This window comes from Kogia breviceps, chromosome 4 (assembly GCF_026419965.1).
Source record: "Kogia breviceps isolate mKogBre1 chromosome 4, mKogBre1 haplotype 1, whole genome shotgun sequence".
NCBI lineage: Eukaryota > Metazoa > Chordata > Mammalia > Artiodactyla > Physeteridae > Kogia > Kogia breviceps.
In genome coordinates, this window is record NC_081313.1 from 134,022,532 (window position 1) to 134,040,408 (window position 17,877).

Here is a 17,877-nt window from a genome sequence, read left to right on the forward strand (position 1 = left end):
TGTCCCTCTCCCTCGTCCCTCGTCCTTCGTCCCTCGTCCCTCTCCCTCGTCCCTCTCCCTCTCCCTCTCCCCGTTTCTTAAAACTTTTCAGGGACTTCCCTGGTGGTACAGTGGTTAAGAATCTGCCTGCCAATGCAGGGGACACGGTTCCATATGCTGCAGAGCAACTAAGCCCATGCGCCACAACTACTGAGCCTGCGCTCTAGAGCCTGCGAGCCACAACTACTGAGCCCATGTGCCACAATACTGAAGCCCATGTGCCTAGAGCCCATGCTCGGCCACAAGAGAAGCCACTGCCATGAGAAGCCCACGCACTACAACAAAGAGTATGTCCCACTCACCGCAACTAGAGAAAAGCCTGCGCACAGAAACAAAGACCCAATGCAGTCAAATATAAATAAATTAATTAATTAAAAAAAACCCTTTTCAGCTGTGGCTGACCCTTCTCTCCTTTGCCCTGAGTCCTTGTTAAAACCAAATCCAGAAATACTTTAAAAAATCTTTTTAAAATAAAAATTATAAAAATAGACAAATGTAGACAGAATTCTATGAGTCCTCTTGCAGTCATCACTCAGCTTCCACAATAATCAACTCATAGCCAGTCTTGATTTATCTATAAATTTTACCTTCTCCCCCCCATCCCAGCTCCTGTGTTATTTGAAACAAGTCCAACGTATCACGCCGAAAAGACTCTTATTTTCTGCCCTATCACATTCCACCCATGAGGAGCAATGAGCACAGAATGGACTAGCTATTTGAAACGGGGTCAGAGTGAATTACTAGGGGAAAAAAAAGTGGTAACATTATAAAGACACTATCCTGCCATAGTAGTTAGACTGTTTCCATTTTCCTTGCCACAGTTGAGGTTCAAGGACTTATCATTTGTCTCTGGCAACAACCTTGTTCTTAGTTTCCTTGCTTTTCTCCCTCAGGATTACTAGTGTTTCTTCATGTGACCACCTGCATCAGAATCCCTCGGAAAACTTGTTAAAATGCAGATCTTGGGCCCCTCTCCAGCCCTGCTGAATCAGATTTTTTAAAAAAATTTATTAAATTTATTTCTTTTTGGCTGTGTTGGGTCCTCGTTGCTGCGCGTGGGCTTTCTCTAGTTGCAGTGTGCGGGGGCTACTCTTTCTTGTGGTGCGCCGGCTTCTGATTGCAGTGGCTTCTCTTGTTGCAGAGCACGGGCTCTAGGCGCGCAGGCTTCAGTAGTTGTGTCACACGGGCTCAGTAGTTGTGGCTCGCGGGCTCTAGAGCACAGGCTCAGTAGTTGTGGTGCACGGGCTTAGTTGCTCTGCAGCATGTGGCATCTTCCCAGAGCAGGGATCGAATCTGTGTCCCCTGCATTGGCAGGCGGATTCTCAACCACTGTGCCACGAGGGAAGTCCCTGAATCAGACTCTTGAGTGTGGTTCCAGGTGTTTTTTACAGGGAGCCCAGAATGATTCTGATGCTCACTGATGTTGAGAACTGCTGTCCCAATCTAGCCTCCATGCTGTCCCCAGATAGTCTTCAAACACCAAGTCTGACCATGTCACCCCCCACTTAGGACAACCAGGAGCCCCCCCACCCTGCACAGGATAAGTTCCAGGTTAAGGCCTGGTACTTAGGACCCTTCAAGAGCTGGCCTTTGCATGCAGCAGCCTTGTTCCCCACCACTCTCTTGCTTGAACCCTGGGTTTCAGCCCTGTCATACAACCTTGATGTGCTCAACACTGCATTCTCTCCCTTACCCCTCCAGGGTTTGATAAACTTGTTCTGATTATTCAAGGGCTGGGCCAGGCCAGTGTCTCTTCTTCTTGGAAGCCATCTGTGACTCATTCCTCTGTACACTGTGGTAGAAAAGATGGGGATTCAGATAGACTCAGGTGTCCACCTAAGCTCTACCACTTTATGGCTATGTGACCTTAGGAATGTCCTCGATTGCTCTGGGTCTCAGTCTCACCATCTAGAGAATGGGGATGAAAGCAGTATCTCATGGGACTGTGAGACAGAAATGGAGACCTTGGCACAGTAGGGAGGCAAAACTTTACCTCTGTCCTCTTAGAATCTCTGGCTGGTTCCAAGAATTAAATTGACATGGGACAGATTAATAGAAGAAAAGTGTATAGATCTTTACATGGGAGCCCCCACAGGAAAAACAAAGATCCAGAGAAGTGGCCAGGCCTAAGTGTTTATATAGTAGGCTGGACAAAGAGAGACAATTGTGGAAAAGTAACTAAAATACATGGGGAGGGACTTCCCTGGTGGTCCAGTGGTTAAGACTCCACACTTCCACTGCAGGGGGCAAGTGTTTGATCCCTGGTTGGGAAACTAAGACCCTGCATGCCGTGTGGCGCGGCCAAAAAAGAAAAAATGGGGAGACTAAAGATGAGTTATTTTAATAAGGTCTGTTTGTGCAGATTTCTCTTGGTCTCAACTTCCCATCTCTGGTGATAAGAATCTTTCCTCCTGTTACAGAGAGAGCATCTTTCACAAATTTTGTCTCCTGTTTTCAGGAAGAAAAGCGGAGGTCAGAGTACCCTTCACATACCTGCTATTTATTCAAGAGCCTTTAGCTCAATAATTCTTATGCCAAAGTGGCATATTTGGGATGGCATATTCTGCCACCTTTCAGCACAGTGCCTGGCATATACAGTAGGGTGTTCATAAACAAGAGCTCACAAACAAGGCCCTGGCCAAGAGAGAGTTAAAGGCCAGAGCACCTCAGATCACTCTGATATCTAATGGAGCCCACACTGTCAGAATTCAGCTAATACAATGATTTATCATGACAATAACTATGAGGGCATCATAACAATGATATCATCACTGCTCATTGGCCAATATTAGCTCCATCACAGGGCACTCTGACTCCAGTTTTGTCCCCTTGGGCCCCCTGCCACCTTAGAGTGACTTTTCTAGTAAGTATTATAATGTTGTAACCCAGGGTTTTAGTAATTTCCCATTCCAAACTGATATTCCAGATCTGTGCCTTAGACTTATACCCTTTTCCAGTTTTCCCCAAAATAGTCAAACAGAAGTAATAGGAAAAATTCTTCTACATCACTGGAAATTAGGAAGGGTCTCATGTATACCCTGAGAATGTATAGGCATGGCAGAGTATGGATGGGGAGTCTGCTGGTGACACCCCACTCCCACACTTCCCAGTCCCACTGATATCTCTTGGTTTTAAGTGGGGCCAGGAGATGAGAACTCTAGTAGTCTGCAAAGGACGTGAACTCCAATGGGCTTGGAGCCCACACCCAGGGACCCAAGTCTGTGGGCAGTGGGGATCTTGCACTGCTCACATCCAGAATGCCATTATGGGGATGGGGGCGTTCTGGATGAAGGTGAGGAGGTGGTTTCTTGAAGAGTAGTAAACTGGGGAGGGGAACTGTTTTAGCAACAAATTATACCAAAATTTAGTAGCTTAAAACAAAAATAGACATATATCCCTTAGTTTCTGTGGGTCAGGAATTTGGGAGCAACTTAGGTGTGTGGTTCTGGCTCAGGGTCTCTCACAAAGTCAAGATGTTACTCAAGGCTGCATCATCTGAAGGCTTGGTGGGACTGGAGGATCTTTTCCCAAGGTGGCTCACTTACATGGCTATTGGCAAGAGGCCTCAATTCCTCACCACAAGGGCCTCTCCACAGGGGGACTGGAGTGTCCTCGTGCACTGGTGTCTGGCTTCCCTCAAGTGAGAGAATCAAGAGAGCAAGGTGGAAGCATAATGCCTTTATGACCCAGCCTTAGAAGTCACATATTGTCATTTCTGCAGCATCCTATTGGTTACATAGGTCAACACCATTCAGTGTGAGAGGGGACCACATAGGACCATGGATACCTGTAAAGAAAAATCATTAGGGACTGTCTGGGAGGCTGGCTACCACAGGGATGCTGTCTCAGACATCCTTGTGTTGCCAAGACATGGGGGAAGAGGAGAGGTTCCCCCCATTCTCAGTATACAAAATTTAGATACATTGTTCAGCTAGAAAAGAAGGAAGGGGCATTTTCAGAGCTAGGAGAAAGAGGAACACTGCAGTGAGTGAGCCTTGAAGGCCTGTGGCCAATGATGAGTGAATAAATCTTAGGGGTTGGGGTTCTCTGGCTCTAGGCAAGTCAGTGCACAGCAACCTTGACCTACAGGACATCATGTTGATCTACTGCATGGATGATACCATGCTGACAGGAAAAGCTTGGATTCCCCCTCATCAAAAAAAAAAGTTACATGTCTTTTAATATTCCTAATAATTGGCTTGGGGCCCTACTCACATTCCCAAGGATGTCCTCTTTCCTGTGGTAGGTCTGCAACTCAGTTGCCCTGGCTAGTTTGGGGTGCAGATGTTTATTGGCTAGGACCCCAGAAAGCTTGGGGAATCTCCAGAAGCACCCCATTTTCTCTGGCTACTGTTGCTGCCAAGCCTCACTGTGTAGCCAGAGGTCCAACAGGGGTGGGGTACCCTGTTCTGGTGCAGCTGGGGTGCCCTTAGGAAGCTGGGGCTCTGCTCCCATCGGCCTGGCAGTTACCACTTCTGCCACCATCAGTGGCTCCAGGAGAGAGAAAGTGATGGAAGGTTCAGGTTCTGGCTAACCCTGGCCATCTTCTCGAAGAAAGAAGCAGTTCTGCTGCATTAGAGCCTCCAGAGACTCTCTGATGTTGGGCTGGACCACACTGGTAGCCTTGAATTTGGGAGGAGACTTCCTTTCCTCTATTCCAAAGCCTACCCTCATTTCCTATCCCAGAAGAGGGACATCGCTTGGGGAAATGGGAGGAAACTAACCTGGCTATTTTCTCCTCTGCAGGTAAATCTTCGCAGTTAGTTATATGGTTGATGACCTCCCTCCAAAAGCCCTTTCTTGGAGGTCACCTTGTGGTAGAGATGTCTTGTACTTCTAGCCTGGTCCTCCAGGGCTGAAGATTTCCGCATACAAAATAACCCTTCACAGAGCTTGGATCAATAAACACGGAGGGGCTTCCCTGGTGGCGCAGTGGTTGAGTCCGCCTGCCGATGTAGGGGACACAGGTTCGTGCCGCGGTCTGGGAAGATCCCAGATGCCGCGGAGTGGCTGGGCCCGTGAGCCATGGCCACAGAGCCTGTGCGTCCGGAGCCTGTGCTCCCCAACGGGAGAGGCCACAGCAGTGAGAGGCCCACGTACCACAAAAAAAAAAAAAAAAAAACCCACGGAGGAGGCATTTTCTCATTGCCTTGTCTGGCAACTGCTGCCTATTCTCGAGGCCTCCCTTATAGTGGTGATACCTTTATCTCCCATGGGTGAGTCTTCTGTTTCCTCCAGGTGCTCAGATACCTCTAGGACATTTCAGTCCTCAGCTAGACCTTCTATACATCACCCAGAGTGAAAGTCAAAATCCTCAGCATGAGCTGCAAGGCTTTACCTGATTCCCTCCTACTTCTGAGCTCCTCCTCTCCCACTTGCTCTCTCTACCTCAGCTACCAAGCCCTTTGCTTTCCATGCTCCCACCTCAGTGCCTTTGTACTTGCTGTTCCCTCTGCAAGGAATCTGGCAGCTGACCAAGGATGGGTGGTGGAAGCTCCTGTCCAGGATGCAGGCAATAAGTGGTGTGTCTGCAGAGAATTTAAAAACAATAACACCAAGTAAAAGATGACCTGCATTTTATTATCATCACCACATGCTGGCAATGTCACTGATAAAATACTATTCCCTGAAAAAAGAATCTTCCATGCATCTAAGTTCTAAACAATTGCTGTGGTCGCTGATGAGTTTTAATCATACACGTGTGCTTTAAATCAACACGTTTTTATTACTTATCCTTCAATAAACATAAATATTGTGTTCCACATGGAAGTTAATTGAGAGAACTCCCAGTTATACAGTCACAACCACAGCCATCCCCCCACTGCCCCTAAACACAAGCCTACAAGCATTCATTATGAGACTAAGATTGTAACAGTTTGGAATTGTTCCAGCTACATACAGTCAAGGACAGTTTGTGCCTCACCCCTGTGATAGTACACGTTCTGGGGTTTAAACAAAAGACTTGAAGTAAACAATGATAACCTAATGATTTTATTTTATTAAAAAAATTTTTTTTGGCTGTGTTGGGTCTTCATTGCTGCGTGTGGAATTTTCCTGGGGGCTACTCTTTGTTGTGGTGTGTGGGCTTCTCATTGCGGTGGTTTCTTTTTTTTTTTTTTCTTTTTTTTTTTTTTTGCGGTATGCGGGCCTCTCACTGTTGTGGCCTCTCCCGTTGTGGAGCACAGGCTCCGGACGCACAGGCTCAGCGGCCATGGCTCACGGGCTTAGTTGCTCCGCGGCATGTGGGATCCTCCCGGACCAGGGCACGAACCCGTGTCTCCTGCATCGGCAGGCGGATTCTCAACCACTGCGCCACCAGGGAAGCCCAACGGTGGTTTCTTTTGTCGCGGAGCACGGGCTCTAGGGCACGCGGGCTTCAGTAGTTGTGGTGCATAGGATCAGTAGTTGTGCCTCGCGGGCTGTAGGGTGCAGGCTCAGTAGTTGTGGCACACGGGCTTAGTTGCTCCGCGGCATGTGGGATCTTCCCAGCCCAGGGCTCCAACCCGTGTCACCTGCATCGGCAGGCAGATTCTTAACCACTGCACCACCAGGAAAGTCCCGATGGCCTAATGATTTTAAAGACAGAGAAATAGAATTTCTCTGTAATAGAGAACTCTGTAATAGAGTTACTTCATTTCTGTCATTCTACATGTGACCACATTTATTTCTGTTTAACATGTAAAACAGTGAGAGAGGAAAAAATGCAAACTGTGAGGTGTAATAATCTTGTTAGATTTTCGTTCATATATGAAGTATTTTATTAAGTTTGACCCATATCATTACAATTGATAGTTGTTTTAAATTGTTAATTTTTTTACTAAAAAATGAATCAAGAAAATAAAATATTTCATCAGTGGTACGATTTAGTAGTTGCCTCAAACCTTTTGTAGATGTTTTTATTTATTTTATATTTAAAATTGTGGCAAAATATAAATAACACAATTTACCATTTAAACCATTTTAAAGTGTACAGTTCAGTGGCATAAAGTACGTTCATAGTGTTGTGCAACCATCACCACTGTCCATCTCCAGAATTCTGTTCATCTTGCAAAACTGAAACTCTGTACTCATTAAACAATAACCTCCCCCTTCCCTCTCCCCCTAGCCATTGGGAACCACCATTCTACTTTCTGTCTCTATGAATTTGACTACTATAAGCTAAATCATACAACAGAGATTTTGGTTTTATTCAAATTCATTTATCAGTTAATTTACTAACTAGTCATAGTAATAACTAGACATTTATTTACATATTATATTATTAAATCAGACTACAAGAAAGAGGAAAACAGCCCCTGACATCTAGGGCTGGCCTGGCAATCACAGGTAGGCCTTGGTGTTCTGTTGAACATGACTAATTTCACAGGACCTCAACATCAGACAAGGTCACTATGTGACTGTGATGGATCAAGAAACAGGACTCCACTCAATAATCAGGTCTGACCACAGACAAAAACTTGACCATTGTCCCAACCTCCCAGAATGACCAAGCATCCTCTGGTCCTGGCACGTACGAGGGCTGCTGCTTTATCAATCACAGCTTTAGTCTTCATTCATTCCTCCTGCCTTACAGATAGGATTTATTAAGACACCTGGTCGTAAAATTACCCCCGCTTCTTGACAGCATCCAATCCAGAGGAAAACCCACTGCCTTGAACCCTCCTCCCAAATGCCTGCAGGAGCCCTAATCCCATAACAAATTCTTTCCAACACCCTCTTGCTGAGTTGCCTCAGGGTTCCCCTGTGATGTGCATCACAGTAATCAGTAATACTGTGTGCATCTGAGACTCCTCCCAGTCTCTACCTATTTGAGGTGTCCATGGTCAGGAGACAAGCTCATGCTGAACTGAGATCTGATGTTTCGTTGAAATCCCTCAGCACTGAGTTTATTATTTTTTTTCCAGGAGTAAGGCCTCTTGAGGTTGTTTTAGTTACTTGTTTCTAGCCTTCTAACACTTGTTCTATGGTCTGCCTGCCCAGTGTCTTGAGCATTTTTTCATAAGATGAAAACTTTTTTAAAATTGAGATGTAATTGACATATAACATTGTATTAGTTTTTAAAAAATATTTATTTATTTGGTTGCACCAGGTCTTAGTTGCGGCAGGCGGGCTCCTTAGTTGTGGCATGTGAACTCTTAGTTGAGGCATGCATGTGGGATCTAGTTCCTTGACCAGAAATCGAACCTGGGCCCCCTGCACTGGGAGCGTGGAATCTTATCCACTATGCCACCAGGGAAGTCCCAACATTGTATTAGTTTTAGGTGTACAACATAATGATTTGAAATATGTATATATTGTGAAATGATCACACACAAGGATAAACTTAATAAACATCCATCACCACATATAGTTACACAATGTTTTTCTTGTGAAGAGAACTTTAAGATCTACTCTTTAAGCAACTTTCAAATATACAATACAGTATTATTAACTATAGTCCTCATTGCTGTACATTACATCCCTAGAGCTTATTTATCTTGTAACAGGAAGTTTATGCCCTTTTACCACCTTCACTCATTTTGCCACTCCTATCCTGCCGCCTCTGGCAGCCACGAATCTGTTCTCTGTATTTATGAGTTTGTTTGTTTGTTTTTTTAGAATCCACATGTAAATGAGATAATATGGTGTTTGTCTTCTCTGTCTGACTTATTTCACTTAGCATAATGTCCCCTAGGTCCACCCATGTTGTCACTATTGGCAGGATCTCCTTTTTTATGGCTGAAAAATGCTCCTCTGTGTGTGTGTGTGTGTGTGTGTGTGTGTGTGTGTGTGTGTATCACATTTTCTTTATCCATTCATCTGTTGATGGGACACATAGTTTGTTACCATGTCTTGGATTTACTGTAAATAATGCTGCAATAAACATGAGGGTGCAGATATCTTTTTAAGATAGTGATCTTGTTTGCTTCAGATGAATACCTAGAAGTGGGATTGCTGGATCATATGGTAGTTCTATTTTTAATTTTCTGAGGAAACTCCATGATGTTTTCTGTAGTGGGTGCAGCAACTTACATTCCCACCAACAATGCACAAGGATTTCCTTTTCTCCACATCCTCTGCAGCATTTGCTACTTCTTGAGAATGAAAATTCTATGGGAGACATGGGCATAACCCTGATAAGTTCATTCTCTAGTTGGACATTCTTTGTCTTGGGTCATCATTTCAAAACCTTGTAAAGATTTCTTCCTTGATCTTGTCCTTGTATCCCTGAGAACTATTTTGTTTAGCTTAGTTTGCCTAGAGTTAGGAGGTTGTATCTGGCTCTGATGGGTGCTGATTGATTGGCCTTTGGCCAAGCTTCAGAGAACTAAAGTTACACATGAACCATCCTTATGGACCATTCGGTTCCACGGGCTCTTTTAAAAAAGGGCTTCTTCCTGGTCAAACACTTACCTGCTGCATGCTTTCTCACCACAACACCACCAACTTGTACTTAGCTTTCTGACTGCTACAATTTCACCAGTGACAATTTGGAATTGCAGTGGCCACTTTGGGGGGCTTTTGACATTGAAAAGATTGTTCATTTAAGAGACACCTTCGAGCAAAAAACAAACTCTCATGAAGAGATTGTCTTGTTTGTTGAAAAGAGAGATCATTTTATTTAATGTAGGATGAACTCCATGCCTCCATTTCCATACCTCGGGGATTAGTAAATGTGGGCTTTCTAATTGTGAGGCTTGAGAAGTTTGTCAAAGGCCCAAGTTACTCTCTAAACAAGCTGTAATGTGGTTTCTTCTGTTTTTCTGTTTCTAAAGTTCTTCCCTTCCCTTGCAGAGAAAACATAAGTAAAGAAAACATAAGCCTTTTTTTTTTCATAAGTAGTCTTTTATTTTATTTTATTTATTTATTTATTTATTTATTTTTTTTGCGGTATGCGGGCCTCTCACTGTTGTGGCCTCTCCCGTTGCGGAGCACAGGCTCCGGACGCGCAGGCCCAGCGGCCATGGCTCACGGGCTTAGTCGCTCCGCGGCTTGTGGGATCTTCCCGGACCAGGGCACGAACCCGCGTCTCCTGCATCGGCAGGCGGACTCCCAACCACTGCGCCACCAGGGAAGCCCCATAAGTAGTCTTTTAAACTAACAATTTCAGATTGGTCTAAAGCCAGTTGCTTCTCACTTTTTCTGTTCCTCTCTCTTATTCTCTCAGTAAACTTAAAGATTACCATTAAAACAAAAAACAAAACAAGACATTCGGTTGTTATGTGCACACTCTAGAACTGTCTAGTCCAAGTAAATAGTAAAAGTTGTCTAAAACAAGGTTATTCAACTGTGTTTTTTATGTGTGTAGACACTCGAAAGTCTATGTGCATAATAGCCTTTGTTAAAAGATAAGAAGAAGCTTTAATTCCAAGATAAAACAGCTTTGGGCATGATTGAGAGTCTTGGAAAAGTAGTTTACCATATAAAAATAATGTCAACACAATATTCTGGTTTGTACATGGCCAGGGTTAAATTTCTCATGATTTAAACTTTCTAAATTTCCTGATCCATTTTATGAGTTACGTAAGTTACCACTGTTTCCATAACCTGTTTAAAATGAAAGATATGTATGTAGTTTTATTTCACTAAATGAAATTATAATGTTGGATGTCTTTTTTTATTGTGGTAAAATATACATAACATAAAATTTTACCACTGTAATCATTTTTAGGGGTACAGTTTTGTGGTACTTAGTACATTCACATTGTTGTGCGATCGTTCACCACCATCCATCTCCAGAACTTTTCTTCATCCCAAACTGAAACTCTGTACCCATTAAACACTAACTCATCATTCTCCCCTTCCCCCAGCCCCTGGGAATCATTGTCCTACCTTCTGTATCTATGAATTTGGCTATTCTAGGTACCTCATGTAAGTGGAATTATACAATATTTGTCCTTTTGTGTCTGGCTTATTTTACTGAGCATAATGTCCTCAAGGTTCATCCATGTTGCAGTGAATGTCAGAATTTGCTTGTTTTTTAGGCTGAATTATATTCCATTGTATGTTTACGCTACAGTTTGCATATTCATTCATCCACTGATGGACATTTGGGTATTCCACCTTTTGGCTATTATGAGTAATGCTGCTATGAACATTGGTGTACAAATATCTGCTCAAGTCCATGCTTTCATTTCTTTTGTGTATATACCCAGAAGTAGAATTGTTGGGTCATAACGGTAATTCTACATTTAATTTTTTGAAGAACTGCCATACCATTTTCCACAGCAGTTGCATACATTCCCACCAGCAAAGCACAATAGTTCCAATTTCTCTGCTTATTGGCCATTTGTATATCTTCTTTGGAGAAATGTATATTCAAGTTCTTTGTCTATTTAAAAATCAGGTTGTTTGTTTTTTGTCATTGATTTGTAGGAGTTCCTTATATATTCTGGATGTTAATCCATTATCAGATATATATAATTTAAAAATATTTTCTCCCATTCCATGATTTGCCTCTTTACTCTGTTGATTTTGTCTATTGATGAAAAATTTTTTTAATTTTCAAGTAGTTCTATTTATATAGTTTTTCCGTTGCTGAACTGTGCTTTTGGTGTCACATCCAAGAAATCATTGCCAAATCCAAAGTTGTGAAGCTTTTCCCCAATGTTTTGTTCTAAGAGTTTTATGGTTTTAGCTCTTATATTTAGGTCTTTGATCCACTAAAAAATAATTAGCTTCTTTAATTTACGTTATTAAAATTTTACTTTATTTAATTTTTAGTCATGGTAAAAAAACATAAAATTTACCATCTTAATGATTTTTTAAAATATATCATTTTATTTTATTTTTTATTTTTTTTGGCCATGCTGTGCAGCTGTGGGATCTTAGTTCCCCCACCAGGAATTGAACCCATGCCCTTGGCAGTGAAAGCGTGGAGCCCTAACCACGGGACTGCCAGGGAATTCCCCATCTTAATGATTTTTTTTTTTTAAGATTTATTTGTTTATTTTATTTATTATTTTTGGCTGTGTCAGGACTTAGTTGCGGCACATGGGCACTTCGTTTTGGTGCGCAGGCTTCTCTTTAGTTGTGGCATGTGGGTTTTCTCTTTCCTAGTTGTGGCATGCAGGCTCCAGGGCGTGTGGGCTCTGTAGTTTGCAGCCCACAGGCTTTCTAGTTGAGGCGCACAAGCTCAGTAGTCGTGTGGGCTTAGCTGCACAGCGGCATGTGGGATCTTAGTTCCCTGACCGGGGATCGAAGTTGTGTCCCCTGCATTGTAAGGCAGATTCTTTACCACTGGACCACCAGGGAAGTCCCTCTTGATGATTTTTAAGTGTACTGTTTAGTAGTGTGAAGTATGGTATATTCACATTGTTGTGCAACTGATCTCTAGAATTTTTCATCTTGCAAAACTGAAGCACTATACCTATTAAACAATAACTCCCCATTTTCTCCTCCCCCGCAGCCCCTGGCAACTACCATTCTACTGTCTGTGCCTATGAATTTGACTACTCTAGATATCTCACACAAGTGGCATCACACAATATTTGTCTTTTTGCGACTGGCTTATTTCACTTAGCACAATGTCTTTAAGCTTCACCCATGTTGTAGCATGTGATATGATTTCCTTCCTTTTTTAAGGCTGAATAATATTCCATGGTATGTATACATCGTATTTTATTTATCCATCCACTCAATGAATAGTTGGGTTGCTTCCACCCCTTGGCTATAGTGAATAATGCTGCTATTTTGAACATGAGTATGCAAATATCTCTTTGAGATTCTGCTTTCAATTATTTTTGATATACAGCAGTAGGATTGCCAAATCAATATGGTAATTCTATTTTTAGTTTTTGAGGAACTGCCATACCATTTTCCATAGTGTTGTGCTGTTTTAAATTTCCACCAACAATGCACAAGAGTTCTACTTTCTCCACATCCTTGTCAACACTTGTTTTCTGTTTTGTTTTGTTTTGATAGTAGCCATTCCAATGGGTGTGAGATGATGTCTCATTATGGGTTTTTTTCCTTTTAAACAGACTTTATTTTTTAGAGGAGTTTTAGGTTCACACCAAAATTGAGCAGAAAATGCACTGAGTTCCTGTAAACCCTCTGTCCCCACACAGGACAGCCTCATCCACTTGCAACATTCTGCACCAAAGTGGCACATTTGTGACAATCGATGAATCTTACATCATTATCACCCAAACTCCATAGTTTCATTAGTGTTCATTCTTGGTGTTGTACATAGTATGGGTTTTGATAAATGTAGAATGACATGTATCCATCATTATATTATCATACAGAATAATTTCACTGCCCTGAATATCCTCTATGCTCAGCCTATTCATCCCTACTACCCTCCCCTCCTAACCCCTGTAACCACTAATCTTTTTACTGTTTCCATAGTTTTGTCTTTTTAGGAATGTCATATAGCTGGAATTGGAGAGAAGAATAGGCCACCCCAAGAAATCATCCTTATTGTCAGAGATAGGGAATTCAAGGCTGAGAAGGCTCTGTAAACAAATTTTGTTACTTTTCATTAATTTGCTACCCCAAGTCCAAACCCCATTGTTTTGTCAAATCTTCACAAGTAATTGTTTCTTTGTCAAAAAGTTAAGAAGCAGCCTGCTTTGGTCACTTCTTTGAGTCTCACATTACTTCAAGCACTCATATGTACAAATTAAAATTTTCTCCTGTTAATCTGTCTTATGTCTAATTATTAAACCAGCCACGAAACCTAGAAGGGAAGAAAGGAAAAGTTTTCCTCCCCTACAGAATAATACAGTATGCAGCCTTTTAAGATTGGCTTCTTTCACTTAGTAATGTACTTTTAGAAAAAAAAATTTATTTATTTAGGTTGCTCTGGGTCTTAGTTGCGGCATGCGGGATCTTCGTTGCGGCATGCATGTGGGATCTAGTTCCCCAACCAGGGAGCGAACCCAGGCCCTCTGCGTTGGGAGCATGGAGTCTTACCCACTGGACCACCAGGGAAGTCTCTTAGTAATATACTTTTAAGGATCCTCCATGTCTTTTCACGGCTTGATAGTTCTTTTTTTTTTTAGTACTGAATAATATTCCATAGTTTGGATATACCACAGTTATTTTTATTCATTCACCTACTGAAGGACATCTTTTTTTTTTTTTTTAATTTAATTTAATTTTTTTTATTTTTTTTTATTTTTTTTCATGTGTATCATCTAATTTAATCCCTTTGACAGTCTTGTGAATTTAGTTTTTTTTTTTTTTTTTTTTAATTTTTATTTATTTATTTATTTTTGGCTGTGTTGGGTCTTCGTTTCTGTGCGAGGGCTTTCTCTAGTTGCGGCGAGCAGGGGCCACTCTTCATCGCCGTGCGCGGGTCTCTCACTGTTGCGGTCTCTCTTGTTGCGGAGCACAGGCTCCAGACGCGCAGGCTCAGTAGTTGTGGCTCACGGGCCTAGTTGCTCCGTGGCATGTGGGATCTTCCCAGACCAGGGCTCGAACCCGTGTCCCCTGCATCAGCAGGCAGATTCTCAACCACTGCGCCACCAGGGAAGCCCTGAAGGACATCTTGATTGCATCCAAGTTTTGGTAATAATGAATAAATCTGCTATAAACATTCATGTGCATGTTTTTGTGTGTACATAAGTTTTCATCTCATTTGTATAGATACTAAAGAGCATGATTGCTGAATTATATGCTAAGAGTATGTTTAGTTTCGTAAGAAGCTGCCAGTCTTCCAAAGTGACTGCATCATTTTGCATTTTCACCACCAATGAATGAGAACTCCTGTTGCTCTACATCATCATCAGCATTTGGTGTTGTCAGTGTTCTGGATTTTGGCCAATCTAATAGGTGTGTAGTGGTATCTCATTGTTGCTTTAATTTGCATTTCCCTATGACATGATGTGGAACATCTTTTCATATGTGTGTTTACCATATGTATATCTTCTTTGGCAAATTGTCTATTCAGGTCTTTGGCCCATTTTTAAGTTGGATTGTTAGTTTTCTATTGTTGACTTTTAAGAATTCTTTGTATATTTTGGATAACAATGCTTTATCAATATGCCTGTTGCAAACATTCTCTCCCTGTCTGTGGCCTGTCTTCCCATTCTGACAGTGTCTTTTGCAGAGCAGAGGTTTTTAATATTAATTAAAATGAAATTATTATCCATTATTTATTTCGTGGATCATGACTTTAGTGTTGTCTCTTATAAGTCATTGCTGTATCCAAGGTCATCTAGTTTGTCTCCTGTGTTACCCTCTAGGAGTTTTATAGCTTTGTTGTTTTACATTTAGGTCTGCGATCCATTTTGAGTAAATTTTTGTGGAGGGTGTAAAGTCTGTGTCTACATTCATTTTTTAAATATTTTATTTAAATTTAATTTTATTTTTGGCTTCATTGGGCCTTGGTTGCTGTGTGCAGGCTTTCTCTGGTTGCATCGAGCGGGGGCTACTCTTTGTTGCAGTGCGCGGGCTTCTCATTGTGGTGGCTTCTCTTGTTGTGGAGCATGGGCCCTAGGTGCGTGGGCTCAGTAGTTGTGGCTCACGGGCTCTAGAGCACAGACTCAGTAGTTGTCGCGCACAGGCTTAGTTGCTCCGCAGCATGTGGGATCTTCCTGGACCAGCCATCGAACCTGTGTCCCCTGCATTGGCAGGTGGATTCTTAACCACTGCACCACCAAGGAAGTCCCTAGATTCATTTATTTTGCATATGATGTCCAGCTGTTCCAGCACCATTTGTTGAAAAGACTCTCTTTTCTCCATTGTATTGTCTTTGCTCCTTTGTCAAAGATCAGTTGACTACTTTTATGTAGTTCTATTTCTGGGCTTTCTACTCTGTTCTGTTACTCTATTTGTCTATTCTTCCACCAATACCACACTGTCTTGATGACTGTAGCTTTATAGTAAATCTTGAAGTTGAGTAGTGTCAATCCTCTAACTTTATTCTCTTCCTTCAATATTGTGTTGGCTTTTTTTTTCCAGTTACTTCATTTTTACTAGTTCAGATTTTCAGCAGACAAATCAAGGTGCAAACAGGGTCTTTTACCCTTCCATAGAAACTTTAGAATCAGTTTATTAAAGTCCATAAATTAATTTGTTGGGATTTTTATTGGGATTGTGTTGAATCACAATCAAGTTTGGAAGAACTGACATTGTGACAGTATTGTATCTTCCTACCCATGAATATGGAATATCTTTCCACTTATTTAGTTCTTCTTTGATTTCTTTCATCAGAGTTTTGTAGATTTTTCTCATATAAATCTTGTACATATTTTGTTAGATTTATACCTATTTCATTTTTGGGGGTGCTAATGTAAATGATACTAGATTTTTTCTTTTCTTTTTATCGAACTATAGTTGATTTACAATGTTGTGTTAATTTCTGCTGTACGGCAAAGTGATTCAGTTATACATATACATACATTCTTTTTTATATTCTTTTTCATTATGGTTTATCACAGGATATTGAATATAGTGCCCTGTGCTGTAAGACTTTGTTGTTTATTCATTCTATAAATGCTAGTTTGCAGCTGCTAACCCGGAACTCCCACTCCATCCCTCCCCCACACCCCTCCCCCCTTGGCAATCACAAGTCTATTCTCTATGTCTGTGAATCTGTTTCTGTTTCATAGATAAGTTTATTTGTGCCATATTTTAGATTTCACAATGATATTATATTTTTAATTTCAAATTCCACTTTTTCATTGTAAGAAAACAATTGAATTTTGAATATCCATCTTGTATCCTGCAACCAGGATCACTTATTAGTTCCAGGAGGTTTTTTTTTTTTTTTAATGTTGATTCTTTCAGGTTTTCTACATAGATGATCAAAGTTTGTTTGATCATGGGGGAGCCAACCTTGGAGAGCTGAGTGTGAGGCAGGGTGCTGGGCTGGTGGGCTGGCCCCGGGCTCCCTGGCTCAGGCTCCTGACCCCACTTCCACATGGAGGCATTTCTTGGGACAACTGGCACAAGCGCTGCAAGACTGGGGGCAAGAGAAAGCCCTACCACAAGAAGTGGAAGTATGAGCTGGGACACCCCACTGCCAACACCAAGAGTGGCCCCCGCCACATACACACAGTCTGTGTGTGAGGAGGCGACAAGAAGTACCGGGCCTTGAGGCTGGACGTGGAGAACTTCTCCTGGGGCTCAGAGTGTTGTACACGCAAGACAAGGATCACTGATGTTGTCTATAATGCATCCAACAACGAACTGGTCCGTACTAAGACCCTGGTGAAGAATTGCGTCGTGCTCGTTGACAGCACACGTACCAACAGTGGTACAAGTCTCACTATACACTGCCCCTGGGCCGCAAGAAGGGGGCCAGGCTGACTCCTGAGGAGGAAGAGATTTTAAACAAAAAATGTTCAAAAAAAATTCAGAAGAAATATGATGAAAGGAAAAAGAATGCCAAAATCAGCAGTCTTCTAGAGGAGCAATTCCAGCAGGGCAAGTTTCTTGCATGCATCGCTTCAAGACCAGGACAGTGTGGCAGAGAAGATGCTTATGTGCTAGAGGGAAAGGAGCTGGAGTTCTGTCTGAGGAAAATCAAGGCCCGGAAAGGCAAATAAATCCTCTTCCCGCCTATCTTAGCTCATGTAATAAAGGTGTTTATTGTTCTAAAAAAAAAAACAAAACTGATCACAGAAAGTTTTATTTCTTCCTTCTCAATCTGTTTATTTTTATTTCCTTTTCTTGTCTTATCATATTAGCTAGGCTTTCAGTATGATATTGAAAAACAGCGATGAGAGGGGACATCCTTGCCTCATGTCTGATCTTAGCAGGAAATCTTCAAGTTTCTCACCACTAGGTATGATGTTAGCTGTAGGTTTTTTGTAGATCATCTTTATCAAGTTGAGAAAGTTCCTCTCTATTCCTTGTTTTCTGAGAGTTTTTTAAAAAATAAATTTATTTATTTATTTTTGGCTG

The 17,877-nt window shown here is 41.9% G+C and overlaps 1 pseudogene; it reads left to right on the plus strand.

Annotated features, from left to right (window-relative positions):
• Window positions 1–5,251: 5,251 nt before the first annotated feature.
• On the plus strand, window positions 5,252–17,540 carry LOC131755752 (small ribosomal subunit protein eS8-like; annotated as a pseudogene).
• The last annotated feature ends 337 nt before the right edge of the window (window positions 17,541–17,877 follow it).